Source organism: Falco rusticolus, chromosome 3 (genome assembly GCF_015220075.1).
Source record: "Falco rusticolus isolate bFalRus1 chromosome 3, bFalRus1.pri, whole genome shotgun sequence".
NCBI classification, from domain to species: Eukaryota; Metazoa; Chordata; class Aves; order Falconiformes; family Falconidae; genus Falco; species Falco rusticolus.
The window spans coordinates 79,462,311-79,483,333 of record NC_051189.1 but is presented as its reverse complement, the minus strand read 5'-3'; the positions used below and the strand labels follow the sequence as shown (position 1 = coordinate 79,483,333).

Here is a 21,023-nt window from a genome sequence, read left to right as displayed (position 1 = left end):
CACTAGTAAATCTTCAAGTTTTAGAACATTCTGATGTGTAGAGGAATGAAGGCCGTGGGTTGATCAGCACTGATAACATGCAGCTGTGGCCTTGCCTCAGAGGCAGTGAGTTGATTGACATGGATGATGTGCAGCTGTAGCTCGTTCCTGCTGAGTGGTTAAATAGTTCTGAGGAGTGTAGGGTTGGGTTGGATGGAGGAGGGGTAGTGTGGTATGGTCTCTGAAGGAAGGAGAAGCAGCACAGAGAGTAGAATTTGATCAATGGTAAAGCCTTGTTGCAGCTTACTAGTTTGTGCTGCAACAACTGGTGCCCTGTGTGAGGCTGGCTGAGTTGGACTCTGGCTACAGCAACTGGTGTCTGATGTAGCTGAGACAAGTGGGAGAACCTGTAACAGACATGGTGAGAGGTGAGCTGTTGCAACTAATCAATATGGGTGTATTGCAATATTTGTTATCCATCTTAACTCAAATTGCAACTTTTGGTACCTAACATAGATGGGGACTAATTGATATGGGTACAGAAGAAGAAAACTCCACAATTGATGAGGGAGGAAGAAGGAAGAAAGGAGAGGGGGGGGCCTGGATGAGGTGAGATGAGTAGAAGGTAGAAGAGGGACTGTATGAAGAGTATGCTGGTATGAGATGGTAAAAGACTTTGTTGCAGCTGGCTAGATTGTTTGTGCTGTGACTGATGGAATAGTACAGGTATTGAGAATTATGCCCACATTACAGAAGAGGAAAGTGACTGAACAAAAATAGGTTGATTACCCTGGGCTACAAGAAATATGGGTAAAAATGGGACCAAGCAACATGAATTCTTAGCTTTTTCTGTTTTTCAGACCAACACTACATGTATCTATTTATCTTGTTATATAGTAGTTAAGCATCCAAAAAAATCACAATGTTTAACTATTTAGTCACTGATGTATAAGTTATGCAGAACATCTACCACATGTACCTATCATGTTTCTCTGTATGGCAAAGAACAGCCCTGTGTATTGTCTATATGCTGATGATAATATCGTGTGTTATCTCAGGTCTTATTAGCTCCAGTGGGCAATAAAGACACCTTCTATACCCAAAGGAAGCTCTTTTCACCTCAAAACAATAAGAAGTATTATGCTGGCCAACAGAATAGTCATTGTACACAACTGAAAGTGGCAGTTTCCCAAAGACAAGTGACGGAAATGGAAAATTTTGCAATTTTAAGAGTGTGGTACTGGGAGTAAAACATCTTATTTCCTGCAATTGAAGTAGAATATGAACTTTTAGCAAGATGGAGGTGGAAAGAAGAAAGCCCAAACATACTGCTCTGCTGCCCTTTTCTTAATCCTGCAATTTTACTTACAGTTCTCTTAGGTACTGGCCAGACATAGTTTGCACTGATCCAATTTTGCTTGCCTATAACATCCATACATTACCTCTGAAAAGCAGTCCCCAGTTTAGATTTTCTGAGCTAGCAGCTCTCAATGAAGGTAATTGATCTTAAATTGGGGTTTAATTTAGTCTGGCATCTAAACTGCTGGGAGCTTTGTAGGCTTGCCAAGTATTGATCCTAATGACTCATGCCCAGCAAAATCTGATTGAGTTTTTAGTGACTAAGAATTTCCTTTCTTTATTGCTTTAATTGTTATCATGATTGACAGTGCCAGCAGAGGAGAACTCGGGTTCTCAAACCAGTAGGAAAACATGTTCAGAGTTTTTTTTGGGGTGGTGGGTTTGGTGTTTTCTGGGGCTGTGTGGTTTTTAAAAAACATTATACACATACCAACATTTAAATTATTTTCTTCAATTATGAAGAAAACATCACCTAGTGAAGATGATGGCTCTTAAAAAGCTCATTATTGTATGGGCTACTTAGCTATGCTATAAGCAAGGAGAAAAATGCTAAGGGTATTTGACATTAAGTGTCTTCTGCCTCCACCAAATAAAAACCATCCTCTCAAACACACCACCATTGCTATTTCATACCTAAAAATAAAAGCTCTTCACCTCAGTTGCAAATAAAAAAATCTCTGAGAGACTAACACACCTCTGGGTCTCAGGAATAATTTTTTTGTATATTTGTAACCAGTCACAGTTGCCAAGACAAAACTCTTGTCTCTTCAATATGCTTTTGTGTAATCTGGCACGGGGCGTAAGTAAATCAGCTGGTGAGCAGTGCCTGGATGAGACTGTGAAACAGTAGCTTCAGTTTTCATATAGTATCTTCCAGCTCTCTCTTTATAATTTAATACCTAGTCACAACAAGAGATAAATCTTTCATGGCACTATACAATTTGGGTAGTGTAGAGAAGGAGTTTATTTCATTAGAAGACTGTATTAAGTGGAGTTTGAGAGCAGCTTTTCATATTGAGTTTTTATCGCTGTTGTCCCATCAGTAGGCTCTTTACCTGGTGTGCAGCACCCATTCACCCACAGAGTCAAGGTATTTCTGTTCCTTTATTCTAGTTTGACAAAGGGAGCTGGGTGGTAACACACAAATGCCTAGCTCTCCCATTGTCGAAATTGTACAAAGTGTGCAGTTCAGCAAGCAAAGACATCAGCTTTCATTGGTTACAAATTGCCCAATTCCTTCAGCACTTAATACTCGGTTTCCTATTTGTCAAGTAATTATCTTGCTTCTCATGTCAATTAACTTGCATGCTCATTCTCAATTTCTTTTTTGGGTCTGGGGGATTTCTTCAGTTGATGGTCAATGAGTTGTGGTTGCAACCTTCCCCTGCTGGAATTACCTTTCCCCTAGTTAGTGCTTGTGGTAAACTTCCAGTGAGCTCATTTATCTTGTGCTTTAAACAAAACTTGCTGGTGCTTAACTAAGTGCTTTGCCAGATGTACAAAAATGCTTATATAGTGAATTAACCATTAACAACTCATTTGTTGTAATTGTTTTAAAGTCAACCCTCTAACAAATTTGATTTTATTAATCAATCCCTTAATCATTTGATGTCATTGCCACTATTCTGTTATTCATTGGCAGAATTTATTAAATTAGTATTCTGTTAATGCAACACATACTTTGAGCAAAATCTGACTGTAGCAGTTGCTCAGACTTAGAATCCACTCTCTCTTCAGGGTTGCGTTTGTCATAGAAGTTAAACTAAAAATATAGAGGGTCAAATGCATGTTTCTGAGCTCTGTCTCAAGGTGACTGATGAATCAGCAATAAAGATAGACCCATGCTTCTCTGAACTAATGTAGAATACTTAAATGTGTTTGTCCCCTTATTTCACCAACTTTTTTTCCTTTTGAACCAAACTTCTTGCCACCAGTAATTGGCAAGAAGTTTTGGCCAGCAATAGGAAATGTTTTATTTTTTGCCTTTCCATGCACATTAGAATTTATTTTTGTGGGAAAAAGATGATTCAGTCTTTTCCATTGTCACAATTTCCACCCTAAGCCTTCCTTATAGCTGTGCTAAAACAAGATCACCTTTTTGGTAATAGCTACTGCCTAGAGAGGGGCTGTTTATGGGACAATTTGTTCAGACTTTATGCACAGAGTCTACCCATTAGATGACCACAGCATTTGCTTTCAATAGCTGCTTTCATACGCTGGCAGGAGCTCTATGTGAAAGATTCAGGGTAGGGATGAATTAATGTGTTGTACTAAAGTGTCTGGTTCAGTCAGAAAGTTCTCATTTTTCTGACTCTCTGTATTGAAGTAACAAGCAGAAGTCTTTTTAAAAAATTTGCAGAGAAATAAATGTACATATTCCTATTTTTCCAAAATAACAGCTCTTCTAACAGATGTTCTTTCATTTCTGCTGGATTCATCAGTATGGATTACAAAGAGACAGTGTAGTTTGGACTGGGAGTAGCCTCTCTGCTTGTAATCTAAAAAACACCCCCTGAGCAAGAACAGTTTGTCCTCTTGCCAAGAAGTGTTCTGTACCTGAGAAGTAGCAGAAGTTTAAGTAGTTTGTTGCTGTACTCTGCTTTTGTATTCATTCCAAGTTAGAATACCTGACAGGAGCTATATTAAGATTGCTAATGCACAGCTCGTTTTTTCCATTGCACCTTTATCACCACATTTAAATACTGATCGGCTAATAGGAGCCAGCTAGTTTCAGATAAGAGCAGACCACTGTTGAGATGGGGATATTATTTGGAGAAATATTTTTGCCATTCAGCAGCGTTGTGCTAAGTGTGATAGAAGTTGTTTTCACTGTGTAAACATCAGGAGGCATTTAGTGAACATACAGCTGGAGCAATTGTGAAACCTTCATTTCAACTTAAAAAAATCTCCCCTGGCATTTTTTTCCCTCGCAATGCATACCTGATTCAGTGTTAGTCAGGTAGGTACTAGAATATGGTGCATTAAGAGAGAACTTCCACCTGCTTGGAAAAAGCTAAGAGGGGAGGTGCCTCACAGTTTGTCATCTAGATCTCAGTCCTCAAAGCTCTGGACTCTTCCCAAAGGTGTTTTTATCATGATGTTCACAACTGCTTTTTTACTGTGTTTATTCAGTGAACAATGACTCACTGTCTAGGTGTAAGAGCAATTGACAATTCCAGGGGATTTCTTGTTGAAAGAAAGGGCATCTCTACATTTAACCCACCCAACTGGTTTAAACAAACTCTGTTTGGCACTGGTAGATTCCGCAGAGAGTCTTTGTTTCCCACTGATTTTTCTCTCCTATTTTACTTCTTGCAGTTTGCAATTACTACTTTTGCTGCATGCAAATAATTAAATTACTAGGAAATGTAAATTGCTACAATTTCACACAGCTCAAAATTTGTTACACACCCTCCTCACCCATTATGTTTACAAGGGTGATACAAATTCTGATTAAAAATAAAGGCTTTTTGCCTGATTCTCTCTTCTTTCCAAGAACCGAAAAGCCATCACTGCTTTTTTTTCAGTCTACTCTAGAGATAATGATACCAGGATCAAGAATTTTAAAAAATATCAGCCTTTTACTGCTTATGGACTGATACATGTTCAATATACTTTTTTATAGAAAGTATTCCTCTTGATCCAAGAGAATCTGTTCAAGAGCCACACTATTGCCAGCAGTGAGGGAGTTCACCAGGCGATTGCCACTATGGAGCATGTCCTATTGTGCCCAATTAAAGCACGTGTGCCTTAGGCATACTGGCAGCATCAGTGCAGGGTTGCACAGCATACCTGTCATCCCAGATGCAGTGGGCATCCCACCACTCATCAGTGGGAAAGGGGGGAGGCAGAGAAGGACTACCCTCCAGTTGCCCTGGGATACCCAGCTCTGCAAGCTGTTCAAGATTCCTCAGATTAAACTTTTCAGATAAATATTGTTTGCTGAAAATGTTGGAAAATGATTGATTTGAAAAGGAACATAATGAAACCATCAAGAGACATCTGTAGGATGTCATTAAAATAACACCTTTAGTCAAGGAAAAGAATCAAACTTGTGGGCTGGTATTTTTACATAAAGCAAAAAATTTTAAAACTAATAAATTATGGTTCTCATAAAAGGAGGGGAAATTATTCTACACTTTTGTTTTTATTTAAAAAGAATCCAGAATAATTTGCTTCTCAACACAATATGGTCTATAGTTTTAACTGTTACTTTTTAAAAGGCCTTATGACTAGGTTAAGCAAAATCAAAACTAATCCAAAAAACAACCAGCCTGTTTTCGTTAGTTTTGTTAGATTCTTTCTGGAGAACTGGAGCCAGGCTCCTCATCTACAGATTTATACAGAAAGGAAAAAAAAATTATGAAAACTTGTAAGAAGCATGGGAAGTCAAGAATCCTTTTGAGATCCAAGGCTATTTTTGACAGATTTGTTCAAAAAAACCTCAACCAAATGACCTGCAGATAAAGGCTAAGACTAACTTCTAAAATCTTTGGAGAGTATGTCCTTTCAGCAAATTCAGTGACTGGAAATTCAAGTAACCTTTTTTTTTTTTAAAAGGTAGAAGCTCTAAAGCAGTGTTCAAAGGAGAAAATTAGCTGAGATCTAGACCAATCTGAACTGCAAACTCACCTTTAATTATTTTTTCATTTCTGTGCCAAGACTGGTCCTGTGCTGGGAGTGTGAATAGAATACACTGTTCATTTGGACTCTTTTCTAAAAAGCCCTGCCTGAATTGAAACATAATTTAATATTTCTCCAATTAGACATGTCTGTCAGCAGTTTCATCAGTTGCTACTGGGACTGCAGGTGGTTCTGAAGTGTAGGTAGGCAGCCTGTGAAAAAATACTCTTTAGGTGCACTGATAATGAAGAAAGATTAATCTCTTCCCAAAAAATGCTGCACTGCCCTGTAGTTTTTGAAATGAAGACTGAGAGGAGGAAAGCCATCCAAACTCCAGCTCCCTGTACAAGCTATGCAACAGTGTTGCCCTTTCGTGGTTTTTGTTGTGCTGATGTCTACGATTCATACTAAAACTATATAAAATCACTACTAATGTCTAAGAGCAGGTTTTTAGCTTCAACTGAAGTAGCTTCACGTTTCAAGATAGCAATTTATTAAACGGTGGATTTCAGAACTACATGGATAATTTAAAATAAGTATATGAAAGAAGAGCAATAATATCCTCTTATGAATTTCTTCTAAGCAGATTTTTTTTGTAATTTTAAACAAATTGCATGTAACAATCATCCAGCAGATAATTCAGGAACCATACACATGCATACAAGCATATGTTTTTCCCATTCAGATTAATCAACCTTTTTTTATGCTGTAAATGCTGCATTTCTGAAATCAAGTCTTGCCTTCTGTGAACTCTTTCCAATGACTGATTAAAAATGGAATGTTCCCAAGTACATTTGTGCAAGTAATACTGCTAGCTTGGGTGTTTGTTGAAAGGAAACACAAACAGGACTAGAGTACAAAGCAAATGTAAATATTCAGATAAATATTTGTGGAAAGATGTGTTTGTCAAGCTATGGTTCCCACCATCAATAAAAGTTCAAGTCGCATCATAAGCCTTAAGGAAGAAGCATTTCTGCACCAGCAGAGCTAAATTCAGGTGTCCAAAGGCAGCACGTTCCTCATTTCTGGATACTCAGAACAGTTTCTCTGTCTTCAAATGTTAAACTGCATTAAGTATGAAGCACTCCCTCCCCCCAGAGAAAGAAGAGCCCCCCCACCCCCAACCAGAGAACTTCTGTTCTTGACCTTTGGAGGGAAGGTCCATTGGAGATGGGAAAAACAGGGGCAGTGGCAAGGGATGGAGGAGTCGCCACTTCCCCTGGCTTTCTGCAACACACCAGCTTGCTCAGGCCTCTGAGCAGCAGCAGCAGCCACAGAGGACTTCTGAGCAATCTGGGGACCTATCTCCTAATTGTGAACTGTGCTAGGCAATGTAGCTTTTTGCTTTAATTGGAACACTACTACTTCAGCTGATAGCATAAATCTTGGAGGGCTGTCAAAGGTAGTCTGTGTTTTCTATCCAGGAGGCATGTTTGTTATGGTTAGTGCCTCACCTACATATATTACTATATTTCTTGCCAAGAAAAAAACAAAAAGTACAAAGTGAGATAGTATAATACACACAGAAGCATGATGTTTCCCCATTTCCCTGCCTCTATATGTATGACTGCTGGTTTATATAAAAAAACACTGAATAAGCCAGATGTAAAAAAATTCAAAGCACACTGAAATACTTGAGTTTGTAAAATATGTATTCCTAATATATCATACCACTTCTTATGCCCCTTCAGAAGTGCTGACTGGTGTCCATAGGAATGCACTGTGATTTTCTTGTGTCCTGTAAAGACAAGGTGTGATAACCTCCCATAGGTGTACAAGTAACACTGAAGATGGGTTATTTGGTGTTATCCTGCATAAACGAGCCTGTTTTAGCCCAACTAATTCACCAGACACATAACTCCAAGCTATAAGTAAACAAGATTTTTTTTTTGTTTCATGTAGGTGATATTTCAGTCTCATCATGTCTGTAAAATTTCATGCATGTCTTGTTCTTAGTTTTGCTTTTTATTCTGATCTGGATCACATCTTTCCTACTGCTGTGCAAACACCCAGCTTTCCAGGTTATTTCAATTTCTCATCGTCTGTTCATGCATAGACATTTCAAGAGCAAGTAGTGATTTGGGGAATTCCTATATTTACTTAAACATTCAGATGCAGGCAGTTTAACATTCCTAGAGTATTTTTCTCATAGTACAGTTTTCCTAAGACTATCTTAGTCTGGGATCAAAATCAAGGCACCCAAAATAGAGAGTTATCCTTTAAAATTTTGACTGCTTTTTCCAACATTTGTTAGCTCCTCCTTCCTAGAAGTCACCTTCATAAGTTTCCCTCACAGCTCTATGATTAGTACAATCTAAAAGTCAGATTTTGTTGTTTTTCTTTGAAATTTGAAAGTTCTAATGAAATAAGATATTCCCTGTTGTTTCAGTGGATATTTACCTTAAGGCTCTAGACAAAGTTTTTCCCAATAACAAGACTGAAACGACAGTCTGTATTTATGCTTTAATAGTTGGTTATTTAAGCATTGTCAGAACAGAATTTGGTTAAATAATGGGGAAAAAATAAGGAACGCCAGGATTAAAGGTGGATGCTTCTTTAGACTCCAACTGGGAGTTTGCCCAGATTGTTAATTCAGTGTCATTGCTTAATGACTATGGAACTTCCAACGTGAGGCTTTTTGACAGCTGATACAGGTAGGCACTGGTCTTCCCTAAATTTCAGTGGTGATATCTAATTTATTGACAAGAATTGTCCATTCACATTTTCAATACTGCTCCTTGCAAACAAATACCAGGCTGTCAACACCACCACTGGCACTCTGCAAGAGCGAGCCCAGAGGGCAGGGACCCAAGGGGCCCCCAGCTGCAGTAGGGATCTCCAGTACGCTCAGGTCCTGACTGAAAAAATCTGGAGTCCAATCTTATCACAACTCTGAGGTTCTCCTCAAACATATATTAAGGTAACTAGGCCACAGTGATACCCTAAAGCAGCATTTTTTTAAAAATTGTTTGCTTGTTTTTAAAATTTATTGGCTGTGGTGTCCATTACAGGTAATTGTCTGTCTTTCTTTAATACATTTCTTCACAACTTGCTTCTGAATCTCTCCCCTGTTTCCTTTTACACTTTGCAGCCAACACCAACTGGTATATGAATTCACATAATATTTTGTCTTCTCTGCTTATAACTTCAGATATCTTAAGGCTTCAACTGGCAGCCAGCACGCTTTGACAAGGATATTGAAAACAGATCTCTGGTCTCTTCTGAAACTACAAGATAAAGTCTTACTTTCAATGAAAATATATGGCACCAGTGCTCAACAGGTAATGTACTTGTTTAAACATCTGTTGAGCAAGGGTGACGGAGAACATGCTCGAGACTTTCACACGTGTTTTATTCCCCATATTTTTGTCTGTGTCTGTTGGCAGGAGAGAAACAATGCCATTTTCTTCCCCTTTCTTCCCCAAGGACTCTCTGACTGAATGTTTGACAGCATCATGTGACCAGGACCTGTCCTGCAAGCCAGGACTGATTAAACACTGTAAGATAATCAAATGACAGACATCAACAAGGACATAAAGCAGCCTTTGTCCCACACTCAGTACCTTGCCCCAAGGCTTACAAAAAGTACAACAGCAGCATATTGCAGCATATTACAGCATACAGCAATTTAGGACGGGAGTTAGGAAACTCGTAGCTGCTAATAAAGTTTGTTGACAAACACCTGCCCAATTATCTACCCATCTGCCTGGACAGCATGCTTGTCATCTTACAATATGTTTTTCCTGGGCTAAGGATGAAAACTCCACTTGCTTTTCCATAGCATATTTAATTCATTAGGTCAAAAAAAGAGTAGAAAACATTAAAACCCAATAATTCAAGATTACAGTCATTTGACAACCTGAAAGGCTATTGGCATAAAAGACTTGTTTCCTAGGAAAGGTGTAATAAAACCCACAGAGACAGTCCCAGGATGTCTTTTACCTTGTGACTTCTGTACACTTCTTTATACAGAAGTAGTGGAGTAACAACTTCATTTATAACTAGCACAGGTATCTGGGTACCTGAAACTGTCCTCACAGCATAGAACAACTAGAAGACGAGCAGGTAATTAGCCAAGATGAAGTTCCAGGCTGTTGTCAGGCCTCAAGCTAGTTCGTTTACTGGTCTGTATACACAGCACAGGCTTATGATGTCAAGTGTACCTGAGAAACTTAAAAAAAAATAATAAGCCATTCCACCCTAAAACACACACAAAGACTATATTGGCTTTTCATAAGACTCAATGTAAACTTTTGGTCACTACTTCCCCAGGACTGTAATAATGATCTCTCAGCTTTCCTACGTGCAGAGACTTTTCAAAACAGCGTGTTATGCTTATCAGAAATACTCCCTACCAAATGATCCCCAAAACAAAGCAAACCAAACTAAATGCTTTCTTAATCAGTATGAACCAAGGAACTTAAAGTTGAAGAGGAGTACAAACAGTGCCTCTCATTTTGTGTTGTGATCATCCTTACTATTATTTTAAAGTGCTAACAAAAAGTCCTTGGCTCACTGTTGACCTGAATGACTATCTGCTATTTGGACGCTCCAGAAAACACAGTGAATGCCTTCTGGTCCCACAACGCCTGGTACTCTCTTGCTTTGTAATAACAGGGCGCACTAACAGAAAGTGAAACTGTGAACCTTGTCAGAGAATCAGTTCTCAGAAAGTCATGAGGCACCAGCACATGAACATTTGGTTCAGGTACGGATGACAATAGTATCTGGACTTGCTGAATAATGGACTTCCAAACAGATTCAGTTCAGCTAAAAAAATCACAATCAGACTTCTGGAGGTGCTATGACAGCTGAGACATAAATATGTATTTATATATAAAAGCATGGTGGTTTTTTTTTAAGTATATACACACATGTACTTTTTCTTTAAAAAGGAGTTAACCCCATAAGTACTGTTTCGCAGTTTGTTTCAGATGTGGACAGCTGCTTCGATGCAGGTATGCTGCTTATAACTTCACAAGGCAAAGGAAAAAGTTATAAAAACGTTACCTATTCCAAATTGTCCTTTTAATTACAATTCTTTATTGAATTCCAGCTTGAGGTTTAATACAAAGGGGCTGCATTACCAGCTAATGGAGTATTATAGCACTTGCTAATTTAGTACTCTGAATCTCACCATAACCATTTACTTTGGCTCTGAAAATCAGAACTTGGATAAGAAAATGAAGTCCTACGTAACCTAATGCACTGTCTTCAGAAAATGCTGTATAAAAAGTTCAGAGCAGCTGTTAGTGGATGCAGTTGGCAAGTGTCCTGTTTCCTGGATGGTAACTAGCCTTTTCCTAAATGCATTTTGATTATTCTAGAAGAGCTTTTATTTTGAGTTCATGACAGTTTGTTCACCAGAAAGTCATATGGGCAGAAAATTAGAGTGTCTTCATTACAAGGCTACCCCTAAGACCACTTTCAGAAATAATTCACTAATATCTTTTCAGAGGATGGGACAGATCTATTATTTTGGTTCAAGCATGAGACACTGCAACAATACAAATAAATAAATAGATGAAGTTAGTGGAAAATAGTTGCTAGTAAATGCTAAGATACAAATTTTCACCTACAAGTATCACTTGCTATTACCTGAAATAAAGATTGACCTTGAAAACATGCACAGCACAGACAGCTTATAGGAATTCAAACGCTAGCTTAGTTCCAGATTGAAATCTTAAGACTTTAAATTACCTGCACATCTTTTCCCTAGACACACGCAATATCTTCTAGGAAGGCTGGGTGTGAGAGTCAAGGCTGAGGATAGCAGAAAGGCTGGAATCAAGCAATGGTGACTGACTCCCAGCATTATGTCTTCCTTTCAGTGAAAAGAGTAGTAGCCATTTCTAACATACTTAAGTGGCACAGGTGCCAGTCAGGAAACAAAAAAAGCAAATAAAAAAAGAGATCTTATTCTGACAAACAAGATGGTGCACAAAGAACTTCAAAGACCCAGGGCTTTTCTGCATGGGTCTAGAGTAGGTCTGGAGGGGAGACATTGTACTCTGGCTACACCTGCAAGAAAGTGGGATAACATGTTCAGCGAGACTGAACAATTTTCCCTCCATTACTTGGTATTACATAAAAAAGGGAAACCAAAATGAACAAGTGAGTACTTTGTTTATATGTCAGAATAAAATGTATGTTTAAAAGAATCTTTCTGCCTCGTGTCTCCTATCAATCATCTTATGGCTTTTCTCACGTATTGCCATGTTGAGCTCATCTTTTCAGTCATGATGTTTTAGCAACTATCATGTTGTTTTGTTATGATTTTTAGAGTTTAGTGACAATTATAACATTATAGAGGGCATTAATAAAAATCACTTTCCCCAAATTTTATTTTCATAGTAAAAAAAGGACTTGCTTCATGGGAAATTAGTTGAAATCAATTAGGGTTGAACAAGATATGAAGACTAGGACTTAAAATCCCCTGTTTGAGAGAAAATCTTCAGTAGACTAAAATATGCTGAGGGTAATGAAAAAAAATTACTGATAACATTTCATTGACAAGATCACTGTTTGAGGCAAAATTTACATAATAAAAATCAATAATTGTCAAACCCCCTAATCCTAAGCAAAGACTTTCTGCCAACATTTTCAGCTGTAGAAATCAGAGATTTGCCTCGATAGTCATTCCTTAACCTCAGTTTATTTCTTCGTTGCCAAATGCGAATACCATCCCAAGCTGCGGAGGTAGTTTGCACATACCCCTCCATCCCAAATCCAAGCCCAAGGGAAAATTTAATTAGCTTCTTCGTGCATGCATTCCTGAGGAAAAGAAGCATCCAAGGAGACAGAGCCTAAACCTCAGCAAATCTGAGCTCCTAGCATGGGACACAGAAAAGCAAGTACCAAAAGCCTGCACACCATGAGTGGCTCCTGCTTTTTCTCCTCCCTGATTAAGTTTTGCCCAAGTGTTCAGACTAAACCGTTAGATCCTTTATAGATGATAATCTCTCCTTAGAGTTCACATTGCAAGAGCAAAGCAAGTTGACTGTTTTCTGAAGCAGTTCTTCAAAGGCAAGTCTTAACCAAGCAGCTGAAACTTTTTCCCCTCCAAGCCATGAGGACACAGGAGGATTTGGTGTGTGGGTCCTATCAAAGATATTCTTGGCACCAAAAATGCATTTATTTTATCTGCAACCTCTTCACTCCATGGTTTAGCTTACTACTTTGCATCAGATCAGGTTTAAATTGGAGTTTCTTTCAGACCAGCTTCTAAACGAAAACTACCATAAGAAAAACTGACTTGCTATCTTAGGGCAAACAGTACGTGTTAAATAGTGCTGGATACAAATACTTGGACCTGTGAGATTTGTTCTGATTCAAGGTCATCATCCAGCTGCTTTGCATGTCACAGACCTAATGGAAACAGGATACAGCAGTCACTGTAAAGCAGCAACTTCAGATTTGGGGCTGAAGGGGAGAAAGTATGTAAATGTCTTCTGGCATTTATTTATTATTTATTGTACACAACAGACATGCAGAATATTAGCCTCTGGAGGTGGGGGGAAGAACCTGTGCCCTATTGAAAAAGTAGCTCTGTTTATTTTGTATTAGAATTAATTAACTGTAAAGTACTTGCCAGTAGAGGAACAGTTTTCTCTCCAGTTCAGACATTCCTGTCAGAGGGACCAGGCAGAAGTAATTGGTGAGTAGGGACACAAGCTGGTCCTTGCTTGGGTGGGCTCTGGGCAGAACCCAGGATGAGGTGGGATGATACATCTTGACATGGTTGCGCCTCAGCAATGGAACAATCCCGCATGACGTTCTCTATTCTCTAGATAAATGCCCATTTCATTTATATACCAAAGGGAAACATATCTATTCTGACTATACTAGAAGCGGTATTTTCCCAAACATGGCTTTCCAGCCAGCTTGAGTCTTTAGAAAAGAACATACCCAAAATGAAAAGAGCTGGAGAACAATCCAGTATTTTGTCTCTAACACCCAGCAGCCATAGCACACCCCAGAGTGGTTCAGTGCAGAGCAGCGAACCTGCTTTCGCGCAGTACAGGACTTTGGGAACCCCACTGCCCCACTCAGCACAAAGCCACCAAACGTCCCAGCTAGTGGTGCAGTGTGGTAGCTTGGGGAGAATACACGCAGCAGCCCCACACTTCCAACCTCACCTCTCTCTGGTAGCGTTTAATCGGTGAGCTCATCACTGCTAGTTTCCTAGCTCAGAAGGCTTCACAACAACTCTTTATGCTAGCACTGAAATAAACTTCCCTGAAAAGCTTTACAGGTCTGAAAGGAATGGGCACAGATTCTCCACACTACTGGAGGGGAGAAGAGGTATCCCTCCTAAGTGAGCATTTGGCATGCCTGTCCTTTCTGTTTCTTGGTTAGGATATTCACAACCCAAGAAATAAAATCCTTACCCGACTTCCTGATGGGTCCTGCGATAGCAGCATGCTCTTATTTCTTAAACGGTGACAAAAGTTCTGAGATAACTGGGTGCCAAAGCCTTACCATTCCCAAATCAGACGCTTCCCTAGGATCTGAGGAGTTAACCTAAAAATGAAAGAAAGACTGCAGCTGTGGCAGCCTGAGTGCCAACATTTCTATCCTTGCAGTATGACAATCAGTTGTTTCCCAAAATATAACTCACCGCAGCCAGTAAGCCATTGCTTTAAATGGTGACAGAAAAGCTATGAAACAACACTGGGGTTTAGATGTTTTTCTAGCTGGATAGTACTTTTTTTTTACAGCATCGTACCTCACAGTCTCACATTTTTCAGATACAATAACTTTTGCTGTAAAGTGCCAATAGGTATTCATAGTAATTAAGTAACAACATTTGCATGGATAGATCATTATGATAAGCATGAGCTATTGCTTTTCCCACCTATTGCATGTTACTAGAAAACCCAGCTGGGTTAGGCATATGCAAAAGTTATTTAAAAGAATTTATGAAAGAAAACTACGAACCTATCTAATTAAAAACATCAACATATTTATGTTTCAGTGACTTACAGAAAAATGAATTTTAAAAAATGGAACCATGCATATCTTAAAAAAAATAAAAAAGACAAAACCCAGAAGATGTTCCACACAGACAAATATTCAAGAAAAGCTCAGCAAGAAAAGAGCTCATAAAAATCACATACAGCATGTCCAGTCAAACTCTAGGCAGAAAAGTCTTCTAGTCATTTCCCCAGAGTCTTATATTTCTTTTATGAAGGTTATCAGACATATCCAGCAACCAATCTGAAAGTACAGAACCAAAAGAGCAACAAATTGCGGTAGAGACACCGCAACCCTGAGTGCTACCTGCCACTTTGGAGGGAAAAAAATTCCTAAAAATCTAGATGTGCAGCACCCTCTAGTGACTGTCACCGGTGCCCACACTTGGCTTTATGGAGTATTAGTGGTATGGTGAGGCGGTGGCCTTAGAGTCAGGAAAAACTTTTCAAAATATGAACGTGAAGCAGAAAGAGCCAGTGAAACGCCAGTCGCTGCACATCAGGTTAAACAAGAGACCAGGGACAGGTGCCAGCTTACAGTTGCCAAAGAGCAAAAAATGCAGCTCATGCATTTAACCATCCAGAGTCTTCTATAAAGTTTAGTGAAAAACTAAATTGGAATTCAGTGCGTGTACTCTACTAAGACTTTATCCTCTTCCTGGATAATTAGGTTTAAGAAATTCTTTTAAAATAAAGTTCTTACTAATCAGACCACCTGGCTTCTGTGAAGTCAGAGATTTTTAGTCTCAGGTATTTTTTTCAGTTTACTGCATTCCATCAAATCACTCAAGAAAATATTACCATTCTGCTTAAAATTTAAATGATAAAACTTATATTTGTTCCTCTAGAAGAAGTTTTTCTAGAAATCAGTATGTTTTAATTTCCACATTTTTGACAAAAAAAGGTTTCCCCTGGGGAAGCACAATATCAGAAACATCTACTGTCTGTGTTCCTAACTCAGGTATTCCAAGACTGATAGAGTAAAAAACCCACACACTTAAATTCACTCCAATTTAACATGGAAAAAGTTAAACACAAAAGATTAATGCCAAATTGAAAAAAGCTGAGAGCCAAACGGGTCTTTGTAGAATACAAACAGATACCTATGTGTGCACTGTTCGTTCACCCCCCGCTCCACACGTAATTTTCCAGGTAGCCTTGCATAAGTCTCACAGCACCTTGACAGGACTGTGCAGGGCTGCACATACATTGACACCCATCTTCAATTAAATAATAAAAATCAGGCTGCTTCCAAAAAGAATTTTTTTAATCTCAAAAACTTGAATGCACTTCAGCCTGAACAGGTAAGTAAAAAGCTTCCCACAAAGCTGGTGCTTTCCTGACTATGTGTTTCTGACTGCCTCTCTTGTGGAAGATGTTCAGAGGGTTACAGCAATCACTATTGCCTCTGCCCATTTGTGCTATCCAATCACTATGCCCTTCAGTTAGAGATGAATAGGTCACTGTATCATTTACCAGCAAAGAATAAGATAATTCCATATAGCTATGGTACTCCTATAGGGCAAGGTGTCCCCAAAAAGTTCAAGTGAAATAAGAAAAACAGTTTTCAACTGAGGTGCCCCAAAGCTGGGTACAGAATTCAGGTCTGCTGGCTTGTTCTGCACTGCGCCAAAGAAAACTTTGGTGAGATTTCACAGCAAGCAATATTAAGTCATGTGCACTCATGTGTGCATAGAGAATGTTTAAACCTTTATAGAGAGACTTCTCAGAAACAGCTAAATAAAGCATAATGAAGTAAATAAAGCACAAAAGACTGTGCTTTCTTAAGGAGCTTTCTCAGAGGTTTTGGTTTTTTTCACTGTTAATCGTGATGAGAAAGCTTTGTGTTCTGTCTTACCACTTTGAATTTCTTGCAGGGATTTGACACTGCAGTTTCACTCTGTTTTAATGATGTTATTTAATGGTGGTTTTGAGAATATTCTTCACTAAATTTTGATGCTTCTTTTGCAAATAGACATCCATCCTTTTGTCCTTAAGAGGCTTTTTTTAAAAGTTGCTTTTGTTTCAAAAATTTACAGCTACCAAAAGCTAAAGTACAAAGATGCACATGGATGTAGCAATTTAAATCAGTTGATCATTGTAGAAACATCATAAATATCTCAAAGATTATTAAGGCAGATGGCAATATATATTACTCAAATCTCATGATCTTTTCCATTGCATTTCAAAGCTACCATTACCTTATGTGACTAAAAACTACAGGAACAAAGATTATTATTTCCATTCCTAAGATATGAACTACAATACTATCTGCTTTTATGTAAGTTTTGCTGAAATAGACATATTCATACATTACCATAAATCAATGAACTAATCTTGAGAGCTTAGGAGCACTTTAGCATTTGATTTGTAGTTTGGACTGCTCTTCTGTATTCCCCAGCAGCACATCATTTGTGTCCATGCCCTAGTAGGATCTAAGTCTTCACAGCTTTAGTGTGCTGCTTTGACTTTCTGACCTTCAATTTTAAATGCAAAGTCACTGGCAAGATCTCTCAACTACACTCACTCCAAAGCTTGTAAGGATTACCTTCAGTCAATGCTGGAGAGCTCAGCAGGAGTGATCAAAGTTTAATCTGTTTCTAATTAAAGGCTGATCTGCTTGACCCTGTGCTCTAAAAATATCAAGCTGTTTATATAAACTGTTTTTTCTTTTTTTTTCTTCTTTAAATCCCTGTGATTTTATAATGCAGCCAATAAAAGAATACAAGGCATTACAGACCTATTTTTTAAAAACTGGTACATGTAGTTACGTTTCAGAATAATAAGTGAAAGAAATTCCAAGAGCAAATAAATGTGAAAAGAATGAAGACACTTACTAATAAGTTAACTCACAGTAGATATACGTGGCCATTTTTCACTAGAAAGAGGAAAGGCAATTACACCACAGCAACAAACAGTATAAACAGCCACTCCTTGTGTGACGTACTTAATCTGAAAGATTTTAGGGTTGGATTTAGCAAAAGCATGAAAAAGGTACACCACCCACAAAAGAGATCATCCAGATAAATGATATTGCTGTCAAGTTTTATTTTGTAGCATTTTCTAGCTAACTATGATTAGGTAACAGCCACCTGAAATTCAGGCTCATGAAGTACATGAGAACAAGGATTCGACACTTGTATAAACTGTTTTTTCTGAACTACTCCCTCATTTTTTTTCCCCAATTAGATTTTTTCCCTCTCCTTTCTATTGAAGTGGAACAAGCAGGCCTTCTAGCTTATTTTGTACTTTTCCAACCAAAACAAAGTTTTTCAAAAAAACCCAAAACCAAGCAGCTTTTTTTTTTTAATCAATATTGTTTTAGATAAAAGATTGAGACTTTTTAACCTCTAAACAATGGCCTTTTCAATCAGTTCACGCTGACTGTGACGCACAACAGCTATGTTGTTTTTTTTTCAAACAAAAGAAGTTTCTCCATTATATCACATTTCTAAGAACTTGCTCACACTTTCTCAAGTATGACACAACTCATGATTTTCGAGATTACTTGGGGGCTCTCACTGTGTGCTATGGTACATAAGCTACAAAACCCATATACAGATTGAAAGGTCTTACTATCAGGTGCTGAGCAGCCCATAATATTTAGTATTTTTCTTTCGGTTTTAATCTATTTACAGCTACATGGCATTTTTTCCAAACTCTGCTGCATTCAGTATCAGGGGCTCTGTGAGAACAAAGCTCCTTTTGACCAACCTTCAAGCACAGCACAAAAGACAATAGAAACTCATTTGAGAGGCTGGTCATAGCAAGGATTAGGGCTTTCGTCTGAAAACTCTTTACAGCTAAAGGCAACGGGGCTCCATTTGGTAACCTCTTTATTTGACAGAAATCAGATGAAATACAGCCATTAAGTAAGTTAATAAAGAAATGCACAATACACAGCTGGTAACATTCAGCAGCAACGCTTCTTGGGACACCTAGGTGGTACAAGGACATGACTTCAATGTAGGAATTCCTGTTGAAGCTTGAAGGGGGAGCAACTGAGATTTGGCTGTGGCTGAGACAAACACTACCATTCACCTGGAGGAACTGGAAAAGATTGCATGGTTAACATCTAATTTCCTTTAGCCAAATCTTTTGTTTTTCCCTCAGTGTGGATTCTTTCTGCTAGAGTTTGGAAAGATAATTGTGGGCACCCTGAAGGTCCAGTAAAACTTTCTCTTTTCAGTTGTTGTATTTGCTCACGGTTTGCTATGTCTGCATGTTTTCAGGTTATGCTTCTGTATCATACTGTATTTGAGGCTATGATTTATTATGACAATGAAAACAATTTAAATGCATGAGCTATTGACTCATTTGTTAATCTACCAACAAACAAACTGGCATCAATGCTTCATAATTCACACTGACACGTGATTGCTGCTCAGAAGGAACTTAAGATCTTGGTCATCTCAGGCAGAGCCAATTATCCTTATTAACAGCATTCACTTTAGGTGTCCATTTAAGCAAAGTTCGATTGCTGCTTACTCCATTCAGCTGAGAATGTCCAGAGATTTGAAGCAATATAATTTTAACTGCCAAAAAAATGTCTTTGCTTATGTTGTGGATGTATCACTCAGTAAACCATATATTCCTGTCCAGCTTTCCTGTTTTGCAGCAAACAAAAACCTTAGTGTTTGAGGAGGAAAAATAAGCTTATACCATAAATACCTTCCCCGTCACCAAATACTCAGTTGTTAATATAATGTATATAAAAAGCCGTGCAGGTTAGAATGAGAGATGGGATTAATCAAATGTATGTATGAAGGTTTTCTCTGAAGCTGGGTGTTCATGAAGATGTAGGCAGAGAGAAATGATGCTTTTCTTGCAAGGTCACAAGAAGTTCTGTCATATTACTGTGGTGGGAGAGCACTCCTGTACATGAGAAAGAGCTTTCACTTCTGCCAAGCCAAACTGATTTTCTCTAAAAACAGTGTTCACATCACACTCCCCACCTTTGTAGGACTAACGCAGGTGAAAATGTAGCTACAGTTATGGAAGTACTTACTTCCCTTTTTGCTTAATGCTCTGTTTGCTCTTCACTCACAGTTCTGCTTTATAGAATGCCATATGGCTTATTACTCCAAATATCTAGTCACTACAGGTAATGATAACAGCAGCGACCTCTGGCATAAAAACAAGTGTCTGTTAAAAAGAGGAGAAACTTCAGTGGAAATAATTGCCCACTTGGACCAACTTTCCACTTTAATAAGTCTCATAACAGTGGGTTTGGCATGGGTTTTGGAACATAAGGAACAGCTGGCACCTCAGTATAAAACAAGCCATATCAGGCATCTGTTTTCCAAAGCAAATACTCCACTGCGTTTTTCAAAGAACAGAAATAAGAAGAGGGAGTCAGCTGTCCTGGGAAATACCTCAACAATGTATGTTTTTATTTTCAGACCTCCAGGTTGGAAGTTGTAATGAATTTCTAAGTTGATGCAGCTACTCCTTCCCATTGCTACCAGAGTTCCACCAGAATTGCTGATGGGCTCACAGGCCAGTGGTGGGTCTGTCTTGGAGCAGCAACATTGGGGCAGCTCCTGGTGTCTTCTCACAGAAGCCAACTCTGCAGCCCCACCCCCTTCCCCCAACTACCAAAACCCTGCCATACAAACACAATTCAGTCTCTTCTGCTGCTTAGAAAAGTGAAAAGTAGGAAGGTGGTCAGCATATGGTTTGCAAAAAGAAGCCTGAGACATCCCTGATCTTGAAACTGTTCTCTGACAAGCCCATGAGCAAGCCAGGGCCTGTTCCCATTGCAATTTTTCTCTCCAGTGCTGTCCTGTGATTTTCATCTATCTCTCTGTAAATAGCTATAGTAGTTTTTAATATATTTTAAAAATTCCTTTGGTGATGAGTTTGCAAAGATGCATACTGCTTGAACTTTAAGCGGTGTTGTGATAAGAACAGCTTTCCAGCCTATTTTGAGCAAAATACTGGCTGGCTGGCTCTTACTGTCACAATACTTCAGACGTTCAATTTGCCCTTGAATAATGGAAGAAAAAAGAAGAAAAAGATACAGCTATTGTGACATTGCAACAGGTTTGAAGAAGTTGAAGGGAAACCAAGAGTTACCTACTGCAG

At 38.6% G+C, this 21,023-nt stretch overlaps 1 protein-coding gene across 1 annotated transcript in view; it reads right to left on the bottom strand.

Annotated features, from left to right (window-relative positions):
- COBL (cordon-bleu WH2 repeat protein) overlaps window positions 1-17,377 on the bottom strand; it is a 206,459-nt gene extending 189,082 nt beyond the window's left edge. The window contains exon 1 of the mRNA XM_037379292.1: window positions 17,254-17,377. The gene's annotated coding sequence lies outside the window, so the exon portion shown is untranslated. The remainder of the gene's footprint in view (window positions 1-17,253) is intronic.
- Window positions 17,378-21,023: the final 3,646 nt, after the last annotated feature.